We start from the raw sequence: 18,019 nt of genomic DNA, 5'->3' as shown, positions 1-18,019 counted from the left end.
CCCGCACCTCTTATCACCCCATAAACACCCCTGCACCTCTTATCACCCCCATAACAACCCCATGTATCTCTTATCACCCAATAACCCCCTGCACTTCTTATCACCCCCATAATGCCCCCCAGCACCTCTCATCACCCCATAACCGCCCATGCCCTCTTATCACCCCATAACACCGCTGCCCCTCTAATCACCCCCATTACACCCCCTGCAACTCTTATGATCCCATAACACCCCCCCTGCACCTCTTATCACCCCCATAACACCCCTGCACCTCTTATCACCCCCATAACAACCCCCATGTATCTCTTATCATCCCCATAACACCCCCCACACCTCTTATCACCCCCATAACATCCCCTTGCATCTCTTATCACCCCCATAACACCTCTGCACCTCTTATCACCCCCATAACACCCCTGTACTCTCTATCACCCCCATAAACAACCCTGTACCTCTTATCACCCCATAACACCCCATGCACCTCTTATCACCCCCATAACCCCCTGCACCTCTTACGACCCCCATAACACTCCCCCTGCACTTCTTACGACCCCCCATAACACTCCCCTGCACCTCTTATGACCCCCATAACACCCCCTGCACCTCTTATGACCCCCATAACACCCCCGTACCTCTTATCACCCCCATAACTCCCCCTTGCATCTCTTATCACCCATAACCCTCTGCACCACTTAACACCTCCTGCACCTCTTATCACCCCCATGACACCCTCCTGCACCTCTTATGACCCCCCATAACACCCCTGCACCTCTCTATCACCCCAGAACTCCCCTGAACCCTCTTATCACCCCCATAACACCCCCCTGCATCTCTTATCACCCCATAACACCCCCCCCCCCGCACCTCTTATTACCCTTGCACCTCTTACGACCCCCATAACACTCCCCCTGCACCTCTTACGACCCCCATAACACTCCCCCTGCACCTCTTACGACCCCCATACACCACCCTGCACCTCTTATGACCCCCATAACACCCCCGTACCTCTTATCACCCCCATAACTCCCCCCTTGCATCTCTTATCACCCCCATAACCCTCTGCACCACTTCACACCTCCTGCACCTCTTATCACCCCCATAACACCCCCCTGCACCTCTTATCACCCCCATGAACCTCTTATCACCCCCATAACACCCCCATGCACCTCTTATCACCCCCATGACACCCTTCTGCACCTCTTATGACCCCCCATAACACCCCTGCACCTCTTATCACCCCCAGAACTCCCCTGAACCTCTTATCACCCCCATAACACCCCCCTGCATCTCTTATCACCCCATAACACCCCCCCCCCCGCACCTCTTATTACCCTTGCACCTCTTATGACCCCCATAACACCCCGCACCTCTTATCACCCTTGCACCTCCTTATGAACCCCCATAACACCCCTCCGCACCTCTTATGACCCCCCATAACACCCCCCGCCCACACATCTTATCACCCTTGCACCTCTTATGACCCCCCATAACACCCCCCGCACCTCTTATCACCCTTGCAACTCTTATGACCCCCATAACACCCCCCCCCACCCCCCCCGCACCTCTCATCACCCTTGCACCTCTTAAGACCCCCATAACAGCCCTCCCCTGCACCTCTCATCACCCTTGTAGGTCCCCTAACCACCATATGCCCCCCTCCCCTGCCCCCGGGGATCGGATGCAATGGCGTGAGGCTGCTGCTCCTAGTCCTGTCCTGCTGCTCCTGTCACTGGATGCTGGAGATCACATGGGGACGTAGGCAGGGACAGGTCAGGTGATTGAAGTAGACGTCATGTGCGTGCCTGCGCGGGGGCACGTGACGTCTCTACTCAAATTAGCCCCTGACCTGGCCGACCCCTGACCTGTTTCTTAAGGGGCCTTCACCCTACAAAAAGGTAAATTTAATAGAAATTTGCGGGCCCCCGGACTATGAGGCCCGGTCATAGTCCTGGAGGCACCCAGCGGTCAGTGAATGACAGTTGCAGTCACTCACTGACAGGCCAATTAAAAATAAATAAATAAATAAAGGTCCAGGGACGTCCGGGATGCCTGAAGCTCCAGGCCCCATACTGGTGTATGGGGTTGTACCCCCCCTGATGGCAGCCCGCAGAGAGTTAACGGGGACATGTTGTTTTCGGGGACACAGGGATGTCCATAATAGTGATGGGGGGAATTGCCCCGTCGCTACAGGACGGGCAAGCACTGGCCAGCTCAGCCAGCTCGGGGCCCCAAGCAATTGCTTGGTTTGCCTGTCTTGTAGCGACGGGCCTGCCTGCAACCACCTGAGGGGGGAGATGAGGAGGCGTGGCTTATCTCTCTCATGTAGTTCTGAAAGAACAGAGAAAAAAAAGCCATGACATGTTGTCCACGGTCTAATCTTAACATGGTGGACAACAGTAAGAGATCCAACACAGAACTACAGAACTTCTTGGCCACAAACAGGTAAGAAAAAAAGACACATGCTACACAAACATAATACATGTAAATTGCAAAAAACATGAACATTAACCCTCTAAGGGACCCAGCCCTTTTTACACCATAGGACCCGGCATTTTTTGAACATCTGACCACTGTCACTTTAAGCATTAATAACTCTGGAATGCTTTTAGTTATCATTCTGATTCCGAGATTGGTTTTTTTTGTGACATATTCTACTTTAACATAGTGGTAAAATGTTTTGGTAACTTGCATCCTTTCTTGGTGAAAAATCTCAAAATTTTATAAAAAAATTTGAAAATTTTGCATTTTTCTAACTTTGAAGCTCTCTGCTTGTAAGGAAAATGGATATTCAAAATATATTTTTTTTTATTCACATATACAATATGTCTACTTTATGTTTGCATCATAAAATTGACAAGTTTTTACTTTTGGAAGACACCAGAGGGCTTCAAAGTTCAGCAGCAATTTTCCAATTTTTCACAAAATTTCCAAACTCACTATTTTTCAGGGACCAGTTCAGGTTTGAACTGGATTTGAAGGGTCTTCATCTTAGAAATACCCCACAAATGACCCCATTATAAAAACTGCACCCCCCAAAGTATTCAAAATGATATTCGGTCAGCCTTTTAACCCTTTAGGTGTTTCACAGGAATAGCAGCAAAGTGAAGGAGAAAATTCACAATCTTCATTTTTTACACTCGCATGTTCTTGTAGACCCAATTTTTGAATTTTTACAAGGAGTAAAAGGAGAAAATGTATAGTTATATTTGTAGCCCAATTTCTCTTGAGTAAGCAGATACCTCATATGTCTATGTAAAGTGTTCGGCGGGCGCAGTAGAGGGCTCAGAACCGAAGGAGCGACAAGGGTATTGTCACGATTCGGCTTCCAGGTAGTGGATCCTCTGTGTCAGCGAGGGATTGGCGTGGACCGTGCTAGTGGACCGGTTCTAAGAGGCTACTGGTGTTCACCAGAGCCCGCCGCAAAGCGGGATGGTCTTGCTGCGGCAGTAGCAACCAGGTCGTATCCACTAGCAACGGCTCTACCTCGCTGACTGCTGAGAAGGCGTGGGACAGAAGGACTAGGCAGAGGCAAGGTCAGACGTAGCAGAAGGTCGGGGGCAGGCGGCAAGGTTCGTAGTCAAGATGGATAGCAAGGGTTCAGGTAACACAGGCTTTGGACACACTAAACGCTTTCACTGGCACAAGGCAACAAGATCCGGCAGGGGAGTGCAGGGGCAGTGATCAGATATAGTCTGGGAGCAGGTGGGAGCCAATTAAGCTAATTGGGCCAGGCACCAATCATTGGTGCACTGGCCCTTTAAGTCTCAGAGAGCTGGGGCGCGCGCGCCCTAGAGAGCGGAGCCGCGCGCGCCAGCACATGACAGCAGGGGACCGGGACGGGTAAGTGACCTGGGATGTGATTCGCGAGCGGGCGCGTCCCGCTGTGCGAATCGCATCCCCGACGGCCATGACAGTGCAGCGCTCCCGGTCAGCGGGACCGACCGGGGCGCTGCGGGGAGAGAGACGCCGTGAGCGCTCTGGGGAGGAGCGGGGACCCGGAGCGCTAGGCGTAACAGGGATTTTGGACAGTACGTTTTTCTGAAATGGGTTTTGGGGGGCATGTTGCATTTAGGAAGCCCCTATGGTGCCAGAACAGCAAAAAAAACACATGCCATACCATTTTGGAAACAAGACCCCTTGAGGAACGTTACAAGGAATTAAGTGAGCCTTAATACCCCACATGTGTTTCACGACTTTTGCATATGTAAAAAAATAAAATAAAATGTCACTAAAATGTGTGCTTCCCCCCAAATTTCACATTTTTGCAAGGGTTAATAGCAGAAAATACGCCCCAATATTTGTAACCCCATCTCTTCTGAGTATGGCAGTACCCCATAAGTTGACCAGAAGTGCACTATGGGCGAACTACAATGCTCAGAAGAGAAGGAGTCATATTTGGCTTTTTGAGAGCAAATTTTGCTCGGGGGCATGTCGCATTTAGGAAGCCCCTATGGTGCCAGGAGAGCAAAAAAAAACCCACATGGCACACCATTTTGGAAACTAGACCCCTTGAGGAACGTAACAAGGAATAAAGTGAGCCTTAATACCCCACAGGGGTTTCACGACTTTTGCATACGTGACCAGAAGTGCACTACGGGCGAACTACAATGCTCAGAAGAGAAGGAGTCATATTTGGCTTTTTGAGAGCAAATTTTGCTCGGGGGGCATGTCGCATTTAGGAAGCCCCTATGGGGCCGGAACAGCAAAAAAAAAACACATGGCCTACTATTTTGGAAACTAGACCCCTTGATGAACATAACAAGGGGTACAGTGAGCATTTACCCCCCCACTGGTGTATGTCAGATCTTTGGAACAGTGGGCTGTACGAAATTTTTAATTTGCACAGCCCACTGTTCCAAAGATCTGTCAGACACCAGTGGGGTGTAAATTCTCACTGCACCCCTCATTACATTCCATGAGGGATGTAGTTTCCAAAATGGGGTCACATGTGGGGTTTTGTTTTTTTTGCGTTTGTCAAAACCGCTGTAACAATCAGCCACCCCTGTGCAAATCACCTCAAATGTACATGGTGCCCTCTCCCTTCTGGGCCTTGTTTTGCCCCCCAGAGCACTTTGCGCCCACATATGGGGTATCTCCGTAGTCGGGAGAAATTGCATTACAAATTTTGGGGGGCTTTTTTCCCTTTTACCTCTTGTCAAAATGAAAAGTATAGGGCAACACCAGCATGTTAGTGTAAACAATTTATTTTTTTACACTAACATGCTGGTGTAGACCCCAACTTCACCTTTTCATAAGGGGTGAAAGGAGAAAAAGCCCCCCAAAATTTGTTAGGCAATTTCTCCCGAGTACGGCGATACCCCATATGTGGCCCTAAACCGTTGCCTTGAAATACGACAGGGCTCCAAAGTGAGAGCGCCATGTGCATTTGAGGCCTGAATTAGGGATTTGCATAGGGGTGGACATTGGGAATCACTGGCGTAGAATACCCCTAACAGGGTGCCTCCAGCTGTTGCAAAACTCCCAGCATGCTTGGACAGTCAACGGCTGTCCAGCAATACTGGGAGTTGTTGTTTTTCAACAGCTGGAGGCTCCATTTTGGAAACAGTGGCGTACCAGACGTTTTTCATTTTTATTGGGGAGGGGGGCTGTGTAGGGGTATGTGTATATGTAGTGTTTTTTACTTTTTATTTTATTTTGTGGTAGTGTAGTGTAGTGTTTTTAGGGTACAGTCACATGGGCGGGGGGTTACAGCGAGTTTTCCGCTGCGAGTTTGAGCTGCGGCGCAAAATTTGCTGCATCGCAAACTTGCACCCTGATACTCACTGTAAGCTCCTGCCCATGTGAATGTACCCTGTTGCAAAACTACAACTCCCAGCATGCACAGTCTCAGTGCATGCTGGTAGTTATAGTTTTGCAACAGCTGGAGGCACACGAGTTGGGAAACACGGAGTTAGGAAACAGACAATGTTTCCCAACCGGTGTGCCCCCAGTTGTTGCAAAACCACAACTCCCAAACATTCTCAGGCATCCTGGAAGTAGTAGTTCGGCAAAATCTTTAGAGCCAGATGTTGCCGAACTACAACTCCCAGCATGCTTGGAGTTGTAGTTTTGCAACATCTGGAGGACTACAGAGTTTGCAGACCACTAATACAGTGGTTCCCAATCTGTGCCCTTCCAGATGTTGCAAAACTACAACTCCCAGTATGCCTGGGCAGAAAGGGCATGCTGAGGATGTGTAGTTTTGCAACATCTGGAAGGGCACAGTGGTCTCAAAACTGTGGACCTCCAGATGTTGCAAAACTGCAACTCCCAGCATGCCCAGACGCCAAGGGCTGTCTGGGCATGCTGGGAGTTGTAGTATACAGGGTCCCATTACAGCAATGCATGTCGCTTTACGGCGACGTGCATTGCTGTAAAGGGCCCGACCACGGCTGAAGAGGAACTCACCTGTGGCCGCCGCCGCCATCTTCATCGTCTGGATCCGGGTCTTCAGGGACGGGGTAAGTACCGGGGCCGGGCCCCAGCACTCTCTCATCCCCCGCCACGTCCTCTGGTCTTCCTCCCGTCCTCTCCAGACTTCAAGTAAATGCCCCCCCTCCCCCCTGCGATTGGTCGGTTGGCTAACCGAAGAATCGCAGGGGATCAGAGGAGGTGGCAGGATTGCTACCTCGCTCCTATACTTTAGCATGGTCCTGGCTGTCTGTGACAGCCGGGATCATGCAAAATTACCGGGCGGTCGGGTCCCAGTGACCCAATCAGCCTGGTATCGCCGCAGATCGCAAGGGCGATTTCCCTACATGGCCCCCCTCGGCGTTTGCCCTGGATGCCAGCTGAAGGATTTCAGCAGGCATCCGGTTCCGATCTTTGCCCGGCACGCGGCAGGGCATATGGATACGCCCTGGGTCCTTATGGCCCAGGGTGTGAGGGCGTATCCATACGCCCTGGGTCCTTAAGAGGTTAAAAGAAGATGCAATATAGCCAAAAATCTTAACCACCAGACTACCCCTTTAAAGGGGTACTCCACCCCTAGCTTATTATCCCCTATCCAAAGGATAGGGGATAAAATGTCAGATCACGGGGGTCCTGCCGCTGGGGACCCCCGGGATCTCAGCTGCAGCACCCCGCTATCATTACTGCACAGAGCAAACTCGCTCTGTGTGTAATGACTGGTGATACAGGGGCCGAAACATTGTGATGTCACGCCTCCGCCCACTCGTGACATCACAGTTCACCCCCTTAATGCAAGTCTATGAGAGGGGGAGTAATGAACGCCACGCCCCCTCCCATAGATTTGTATTGAGGGGGTGGGCCGTGACGTCACGAGGGGGCGGAGGCGTGACGTCACAATGCTCCGGCCCCTGTATTGCCCATCATTACGCACGGAGCGAGTTTGTTCTCTGCAGTAATGACAGTGGGGTGCTGCAGCGGAGATCCCGGGGGTCCCCAGCGGCGGGACCCCTGTGATCTGACATCTTATCCCTTATCCTTTGTATAGGGGATAAGATGCTAGGGGCGGAGTACCCCTTTAAGGTTAAAATGGGCTTGGTTCTTAAGGGGTTAAAGACAAATAAATGTGTCGGCCTGTTCACTACCCTGGACAAGACCCAAACTTAGGCTGGGTCCACACTACGTTTTGTCCCATACGGGAGCGCATACGGCAGGGGGAAGCTAAAAGCTCGCGCTCCCGTATGTTACCGTATGCGCTCCCGTATGTCATTCATTTCAATGAGCCGACCGGAGTGAAACGTTCGATCCGGTCGGCTCATTTTTGCGCCGTATGCGCTTTTACAACCGGACCTAAAACTGTGGTCAACCACGGTTTTAGGTCCGGTTGTAAAAGCGCATACGGCGCAAAAATGAGCCGACCGGACCGAACGTTTCACTCCGGTCGGCTCATTGAAATGAATGACATACGGGAGCGCATACGGTAACATAAGGGAGCGCGAGCTTTTAGCTCCCCCCTGCCGTATCCGCTCCCGTATGGGACAAAACGTAGTGTGGACCCAGCCTTACTTGAAACTGGTGTTTAACCCTAGAGTTTTTGGCAATGCTAGGAGAGGAAAGGGACGCTTTCCCAGCCGAGCCTCCACTTCCCGTCCATTTCAAAGAGGCCCTACCATACCCCAAGAAAGAATTTAATACCCACATGTTACATACCAACCTGCCCCTTTCTTCCCTATACAGCGCTCACATCTCTGCTCTATACTCCGGCCAGTGATATGAATAGAACATCACTCATTCATATTTTCCGCCCAGTGTGGGGATTGGCTGCCACCATCCGGCCAATCACCGCTCTCAGCGGGAAATATTAATAGGTGTATATATACGGCAGTGCAGGGGACCATAGAAGAGCAGCCGGCCGAATCTATAAATTAGACAGGAGGATCGCAACGGACCCTGGGCGATCTGTCAATTATTACAGGAACTACTACTCCCAAGCTTGTCACCTGCCGCACAATTACAACTCCCAGCATGTCCTTACTGTAAGGGCATGCTGAGAGTTGTAGTTGTGCAGGGGTGTAGGTGACAAGCTTGTCACTTGCCCACACATCTCCCGCACCACATGACTACAACTCCCAGCATGTCCTTACTGTAAGGACATGCTGGGAATTCTAGTCGTACGGCATGGGAGATGCGTGGGCAGGTGAAAAATGTATTAACCTATTTTTCTTATTTTTTTTGCTCATTTCAGATCCATGTATCCTGTGGACTACTTCGGATTCGGTGGACTGCATCGATGACCAGCGTTTATTTGTTTTTTTTTCTGCTTAAAGGGGTATTCCAGGCAAAACCTTTTTTTATATATATATCAACTGGCTCCAGAAAGTTAAACAGATTTGTAAATTACTTCTATTAAAAAATCTTAATCCTTCCAATAGTTATTAGCTTCTGAAGTTTTCTGTCTAACTGCTCAATGATGATGTCACGTCCCGGGGATATTCTCCCATCATGCACAGCTCCCGGGACGTGAGTCATCAGAGAGCAGTTAGAGAGAAAACAACAACTCCATTTCAGAAGCTAATAACTATTGGAAGGATTAAGATTTGTGAATAGAAGTAATTTACAAATCTGTTTAACTTTCCGGAGCCAGTTGATATATGAAAAAAAAGTTTTGGCCTTTTATATTAATAAAATGGTTAACGAGGGCTTTTGGGGGAGAGTTTTTTTGGAACAAATATTTTTTTAAACGTGTTCTGTTTTTTTTTTATTTACTTGACAGGCTTAGTAGTGGAAGCTGTTTAATAGAGTCCATTACCTCAGGTCTTAGCATTAGCACCAGAAACAGCTAGCGCTAACCCCCAATTATTACCCCGGTACCCACCGCCAAAGAAGTGCCGAAAAGAGCCGGTACCAACAGGCCCGGAGCATCAAAAATGGCGCTCCTGGGCCTAGGCGGTAACAGGCTGGCGTTATTTAGGCTGAGGAGGGCCAGTAACAATGGTCCTCGCCCACCCTGGTAACGTCAGGCTGTTGCTGCTTGGTTGGTGTTTGGCTGAAAATAAAAATATGGGGAACCATATGCGTTGTTTATAATTATTTATGCAAAAAAAAAAAAGCATAGGGTCCCCCCTATTTTTATTCTCAGCCAAATACCAACCAAACAGCAACAGCATGACGTTACCAGAGTAACTTCCAACCCCCGCTGCCATGAAGACTTTGCTATAGATGTGTTATTCCATTGCATTTATCCGCTAGCAGTGCCCGGTCCCTATTTCTTACAGCTAATTATGTTTTAAAAAAAAACTTTATAAAAATAAAAAAAACACTCCCCCAAAAGCCCTCCCCCAATTAACCATTTTATTAACATTAAACAAAAAAAAAAACACTGGTCACCGTACTCCTCCGAATCTAAAGTAATCCACAGGATACATGGATCTGAAATGAGAAGTAAAAAAAATAAATAAAAAATAAAAATAAGTTAGTACATTTAGGGGAAAAAAGTGGTTAAAAAAATTTAATAAACACATATATATCGCACATTTTTTAAAAAGCTGCAAATTGGTGTTCTGAAGTAATTTATTGTTTTTTGCTTATGTGTGCTAATAAAAATGGTATTCAAAAGTGATTTATCGTTTTTTGCTTATGTGAGCCAAATTTATCAACCCCCTGTGATGGTAAAATAAATTTGTCATACATAAGCAACACCAAAAGAAAGGAAAAAATGCCTACAGAACTTGCTTACCAAAGCAACGATGATAAATGTCCCTGATGGTAACTATGAAAATATATACATTTTTGGTAAACTGCTAAGACATAATAGAAACCATAATCAGTCTCTCAATGGGCCCAACACCTGTGCTGCAGGTCTGCCTGAGGAGGTCCGAAGCCACAGGACAGCCTTTGGTGCTGGGACACCACGCACTAAAGTTCTATACTCAAGCACACAGATGTATGAGTACACCCAGTATCAACAGTGTGGTGTAAAAGATAAAACATGTTGGTATTTAAAATATGATGTCATTGTAAGTAGTTCCTAAAAAGAGTATGAAAACAATACAGGGTGAAGAGCTGTGTGTAGTTTTATGGAATCCATCGGTAGAGTCAATTCTGCTCCATTGTAGCTTCAGTGACATGTCCAGTGCCAGTTTTCTATGATCTTCCGGACATTAGAATAAGCTGATTATCACAATATCATTTACATACAGAAAGCATACAAATGTAATGAAAAACATAGCATTATTGGTTCTGCTAATGTACAAGGGGACAGTAGAGGGCAGCACTTACCCGCACTATAAATATGCTTCTTACTATGCAGACTGCTACAGCTTTCAAGGGATAAAAATATTTCAGTGGTCTCAGTTAGGCTAATGTCACTCTATGTAAAGCATTGTCTATTTAACAACAGGTTTTGATCGCACAGGGTCTCACTCCTAAGACCAGCTGCAACCACTAGTTATAAGTCTATGCAATAATAGGGAAGGCTGTGGGATGGGATGCTGTACACTCGGCTTATAAATAGCGATTGCAGTGGGTCTCAGGAGTGCGCATTGGTGTAATCAAAACTTTTGACATGTCTGCACAACATGTCAAGATTTTTTTAAATTATATTAACCCTTTAAGCTCCAGCAGGTTTCGGTGTATGTGTTAAATTGGATCCATAGACCCCCCATTAGGTTGGTTTCACACTATGTTAACACAGGACCCTATAATGCATGGATAAAGTCTTCAAATTCTTTCACTTTTTTACATATTGTTATATTGCAACCTTGGGCTAAAATAAAATTTTAAAAAAAAGGGTCACTTTTCCCATCATTATTCTGCACTCTATAACTCTGCAACTATTATGACAAAGAGAACAAAGAGAACAAATTGTTATTGAGAAGAAAAACACTCAAATATTGCATTGACATAAGTTTTCAGACCCCTTGCTCTGTACAAAGTTGAAGCCCCTTTGACAGCGATTACAGCCTCCAGGTTTGCACATCTGGATTTGCTTTTCTTCTTCTACTTTTCCTATGGAACAGAGTAGTGACAATTTACAAAAGAGGGGGTCAATTGCTTCTTGTATTGCCTGGCTTGCTGATACTTTGCACTTCCCATCAGTGTACTTATACTGCCACCTACTGACTGTCTGAGAAAGTTGCCTCTAGTCCTTGAGCTTCGCTGGATCATTCCATTCACTATTTTGACTCTTCACTGGTGGGCACTAGTGTCTCATCTGCTAACCTGTTTCCCATCTCATATCACTGCTAGACATTAGCTTCACATGCCTCCTATCATGGACACATTCCTAACTGCCTCCACTATGGTCATGACCTCCTCCATACCTCTATTAATGCCGCCCTAGCTGTGCTTCAGGATAAATAAGATCACTTGGAGAAGAGAAAAGGCTCAACAATCCTCACTTCTTGGGCATTTGGAGGATGGTGAAGGGGGCAGAGCTTCAACATTTTGTCACAAACGACATCCCAGCAGCACTTGGTATCACACTGGATCTCCCAACATAGGTGACAGAATCCATAGGATCCGCCCTAATGGCCTGTGGGCCTAGACAGGTGATTAGATGATTTTCCACTAATAAGTGAAAGAAGACATACTGAGAGCCTACATAAAAGACAAGTCTCTGGAGTTTCAGGGCCATGCTATTTTGATCTTTTAAGATTACTCAGGTTCGGTGATGCAAAGGAAGAGGGCATTCACTCCAACCTACACATACCTCCTGGACCATAACCACAAGTTTTAACTCCAATATCCAACTAAACTTTGTGTTAAGGTGTATAATCACACTCATGTCTCTGATGATTCAGTACAAGGACAAAGACACTTTGATCCTCTCCCTCGGTAATCTAGCGTGTCGTTGCTCCTCAATGAATGTCTGCACATCTGCTAGTACTTTGTTACCAGGACTTTAGGGACTTTTCTGACTTCAACTACACGCGTCAACTTAATCTCGTAGAATGTGGCGAGTTTACATTTTCCACTCTATTAACCCCTTAAGGACTCAGGGTTTTTCCGTTTTTGCACTTTCGTTTTTTCCTCCTTACCTTTAAAAAATCATAACCCTTTCAATTTTCCACCTAAAAATCCATATTATGGCTTATTTTTTGCGTCGCTAATTCTACTTTGCAGTGACATTAGTCATTTTACCCAAAAATGCACGGCGAAACGGAAAAAAAAATCATTGTGCGACAAAATCGAAAAAAAAACGCCATTTTGTAACTTTTGGGGGCTTCCGTTTCTACGCAGTGCATATTTCGGTAAAAATTACACCTTATCATTATTCTGTAGGTCCATACGGTTAAAATGATACCCTACTTATATAGGTTTGATTTTGTCGCACTTCTGGAAAAAATCATAACTACATGCAGGAAAATTTATACGTTTAAAAATGTCATCTTCTGACCCCTATAACTTTTTTATTTTTCCACATACGGGGCGGTATGAGGACTCATTTTTTGCGCCGTGATCTGAAGTTTTTATTGGTATGATTTTTGTTTTGATCTGACTTTTTGATCACTTTTTATTCATTTTTTAATGTTATAAAAAGTTACCAAAATACGCTTTTTTGGACTTTGGAATTTTTTTGCGCGTACGCCATTGACCGTACGGTTTAATTAATGATATATTTTTATAGTTCGGACATTTACGCACGCGGCGATACCACATATGTTTATTTTTATTTTTTTTTACACTGTTTTATTTTTCTTATGGGAAAAGGGGGGTGATTCAAACTTTTATTAGGGAAGGGGTTAAATGACCTTTATTAACACTTTTTTTTTACTTTTTTTTTGCAGTGTTATAGGTCCCATAGGGACCTATAACACTGCACACACTGATCTTTCATCCTGATCACAGGCGTGTATTAACACGCCTGTGATCAGCATTATCGACGCTTGACTGCTCCTGCCTGGATCTCAGGCACGGAGCAGTCATTCGTCGATCGGACACCAGGGAGGCAGGTAAGAGCCCTCCCGGTGTCCGATCAGCTGTTCGGGACGCCGCGATTTCACCGCGGCGGTCCCGAACAGCCCGACTGAGCAGCCGGGATACTTCCAGTTTGACTTTAGAAGCGGCGGTCAGCTTTGACCGCCGCTTCTAAAGGGTTAATACCGCACATCGCCGCGATCGGCGATGTGTGGTATTAGCCGCGGGTCCCGGCCGTTGATTAGCGCCGGGACCCACGCGATATGATGCGGGATCGCGGCGCGATCCCGCTTCATATCGCGGGAGCCGGCGCAGGACGTAAATATACGTCCTGCGTCGTTAAGGGGTTAAGGACCATTATGCTGATCCAGCTGGTAGATTTCTATGCATTGACGTAATTCTACGCAACATTTATGCACTAACCGATACCTCCTTTCAAGACCCCTACACCCACTCATCCTTGTAGAAGATCTCTTTACCTTACTGAAATTACATAAATACATGATTGGTTCCCTCCACCTACGTTACACACCTTGCTCACCCAACTCGACCTCTGTGACCCATGAAAGTTACAGCATACGACCAACATGATGTACACCTTTGATTTCAGGGTACACAACACCTTTTCCTGTATTGATTATTTTCCATTGCATACTGGTTCTTTCCAAATGATTACCGCTTCTACATTTCACCCCATTGTATGAAGTTGTTTCCTCCTACACTAAAATCCAAGATATGAAAATTCCCCAATTGTTTACCATCCTCCAAGGATTTTCCCTCCTATGTTAAAGCTCAATGGGCCGAGTACATAGATGATAATATCGAGATTGTGGACAACACATCTCTCCTGTGGGCAGCCTCTAAACCAGTATTATGGGCCACATCACCATTTATAACAGACATCAACATTGTGCCTATAGCACACAGTTAAAAAAAACTCCATGCAGATCTTTGGAAAGCACGATTATTACAAGCGACCCAACCCTCCGGCACAACTAAACATACTTTAGATTAGATAAATCTCATCTAGATGCTTTCTTACAATCCCATTGGCATGTGTTTGCCACCCAAACAAATTATACTTTTGGGTAATATAACAGGATCCTTACTGGCTAAACTGACTAGACCAGTCTAATCATGCCACTCCATTCTCTCTATATGCAACCCCCACTATTCACCCTGTCATATTGTCAGGATAGTATTTCAGGAATACTTTATATCTATTATGAGGACCCTTACGTCCATTCCTTTCTAGGTTCCCTCTCATTACCCAGTTTGACTCTTGAACATAAAGAGTTATTGGAGGAGAATATTACGGAGAAAATTGTTACACAGGTCATTAATTCTCTTCCCACTCTGTTAAAAATGTGCAAAAAGGAGTGACCATCACTGTACATGCTTTAAATAAGGTCCACCCCAAAAAATGTTTCTTGGTTTTGACACAAATTGTCTTTGACAAGGTTGCCTGGCTATTTCTTTGTGCCACTGTTTTGAAACATAATTTTGGCTACATTTTTATTTTATTAATGCAACACCTTAATAACCAGGCCACTGTGGTATTCAGCCAAACAGTCGGAAAGGCCAGCCGAGTTGCAACCGCAAGCCTCATCCTCGCCCTGACCCGAACAATTGACGTACAGAGCTCCATGCTGGAAGAAGGTCAGGGCAGGGGGAGGCATGCCACTGTGACTCGGCTGCCCTTTCCAACTGTTTGGTTGAATTAGAAAACAATGCCAATATAAGTTTACAAACTGCGGCCACAGTAAGCAAGGATACAGTCTTTCCTTTCACCTATGCCCCAACTGCTGGTGTTTGCAGCTCTGTACCTAGTGTTTTTCTGGTGTATACTACATCTGATGATGGCTCATACAAGTCCCTTGGTGGACTTATAAAGTGTTAAAAAAAACTTTTTGGACAGTGGAACAACTTGCTATGGCTATTGCTATTTAGTGACCTTTGTCCCATTTCTTGTTAGCATCTATTTATATCAACAGGCAAAAAACTTTACGAAGACATTGATTATACTGTATTTAACTGATGTTGAGTAATATCCACAAAACCTTTGAGGTGCTTCAATACATAGACGGACACACAAAATCTATAATAAAATCAAATTTGAATTTATTGTGTTAAATGAGTGAACACTTTCAGTCAGATATAAGTTACTATTATCATAATTAAAGTCTGTGGACACATCTGAACCCTTTTTTTGCATGTACATTGCACAAAAAAAAATATCTGCAGTTGTTCTCATTAAAAACCATCTAGCCTCTGGTTTCTGCATCTTGCAGATGTATACAATACAAATCAAGCTGCCCAATGCCATTCTGTCCTTGTTCTGTCAGGAAGCTCTCTGTAGCCCCTCTCCAACCTCTCTTAAAAGCTAATTCAAGCTCAAATAAAAAATAAAAAAAACAATATAAAATGTATATAATAAATGTAAATCAAGTAGGATTTGAACTTAGTGTAGTCATTCAGAAGTGGTAAAAGTGGTAAAACAGACTGCCCCTTCAAAAAGTACAAAACTGCATCCATCAGATAGCATTGTACTGTACAAATATGCAAACTGCAGAAGCCAAAGTGGAGACATCTTTAATTAAAATAGATAGCATATTTGTCCTATTTGTGAAAAGTACATGCAATGAATACAATAAATGGGTTCAAAATTCTCCATACCCATAAAGTTTAAATTACAAACATCCGCACTGGGCAACTGCCCAGCCACCGGACATACAAACTCATTATAATAAACCAGCATTTAATACACACAGATGTGAGAACATTTTACTGGAAAATAAATTATTTATACATAATTAAAGCAAAAATATCAAATATCAACACTGAGTATGTAAAGCTTCTAGAAGCTTCTTTTTGTGTTTTTTTTTTTTTTTTTTTTTAATTAATTCAAAAGAATACATGGCAAACTGCATCATACCAGCACTGATTTCATTATGGTGGTAAAAACACAGTTGACTGTACAGATAGCTGAATCATTCATAAAAATATATTTTTTATCTATTATTTATTTATTTATTTTACAATTCTGTACAATTATACAAGAAAAAAATGTGAAATGTGTTAGCAGTAATCTTCTTCTTTATTCCAGCCAATAAGACAGTGCTAATCATTTGTGTCTTTTGGCCATTATACGAAGGGAAAAGTATAAAACTGCCACAGTCCTTACCATTTAATTGCCAAAGCCTTACCAAGATCACTCTTAAAGCCAGTTTACACTTATTAACTGAATAGGACATTTATTGTTTCGTGTAAAAGGCAGAGCAGTCAGCTGACGTACAACCAATTGCTGTGAATGGGATCCTGTCACCCTAAAAATAGTTTGTCAGCAGCACATCTCCTCATGTAGGAGAGTGAACAGCCACCTAAACAATCCAGCAATCCTTTAGGTAGCCATTCACTTCTAATAACTCATTCATCAAAAGGGTCTTTTCAATGAGTGCTGTTTGACTTGTATGTAGTCGATTGGAGCTTATCCTGGGCAGGTGTCTGCCCAGGTAAAAGAACCCATAAGGTTCTTTTACACTGGCCAATTACCAGGCAAATAAGCGATCCTAGGAACACTCGTTTAAGATAATCTGCCGGTGTAAAAAGGCACATTCAGCCAATGGTCAGCTACTGTTCGCACATCCCCCGACACTGCTGAATTTAATGGGCTGCACAAATGATCTAGTAAGGCTGGGTTCACATATGTCCGGCATCCGGCGTAAGTGAACTCAGCCTAGATATGGACACAACTGATGCCACAGCTGATGACAAGTTGTCATCAGTTATATGGCATCATGTGTCCATTGTTTCAACACAAGCTGCGTTCCCCTGCCCGGTGCCCTCCAACATGTCCAACCATTTGGCGTCAAAATTGAGATGCTGGATGATTATGAACTGCTCCATTCAAATGAATGGGATCAGTTCTAGCATCAGTTTCCATTTGGTGCAGGTTGGAGGGAAACTGTGCCGGGCACCTGATATATGTGAACCCAGCCTTATTGTTTGTGCGGCTCTGACACACGAATTATAGAGCCTTGTGAAGGCTCAGTAAACAAGCACCGATCAGCAAGATCTGCATTTACTATGAGTAGCCTGTGCAAAAAGGCCCTTAGTTTGTATGACTCTTGACACCTTGGTGATGAAGCCTTAATAGGAGGGTCCTTAAAATGTTCTTAAATTAGATTTGTGGTATCTAAGAAAGACATATAACCCATTATTTATTTCAAAGCGTAAATGTATCTTTTTCAATAGTTGCTTTATCAAGTCGATCCTGAGACTGAGTTTTGGCTTAATAATAATAATAATAATATTTTTTTAATCTACTTTAATTTGATAATTTTATATTGCTAACACTTTTTTGGCTGAAGTTGTGTGTTGTGTGCAAGGACAGTGGAGGCTGCACCACATTTCTTAAAAGAAGATCATCTCTTTATAAATTTGGCACATCTTTCTTCCCACTTCTTTGTATTACACTGTATAATGCATTGCACAGCTAAGCAAGGAGGCTAAAGCTTCTAAAGAGGCTGTATGAAATTAGAAAAAGTGCTTTTTTAACATAGTTTTTCCTTCATAAATACTAAACAAAGAACATATAACTGCAATTTTGTGTGCCAGCTAAAAATAATAAGGTAAGCACACTTAATGTTAACTCACTAGGGATCAGTGAGCCTTATACAATATATAGTATAGG

Source organism: Hyla sarda, chromosome 1 (genome assembly GCF_029499605.1).
Source record: "Hyla sarda isolate aHylSar1 chromosome 1, aHylSar1.hap1, whole genome shotgun sequence".
Classification (NCBI taxonomy): Eukaryota; Metazoa; Chordata; class Amphibia; order Anura; family Hylidae; genus Hyla; species Hyla sarda.
The sequence above is the reverse complement of the archived record's forward strand: the minus strand, read 5'-3'. Positions refer to the sequence as shown.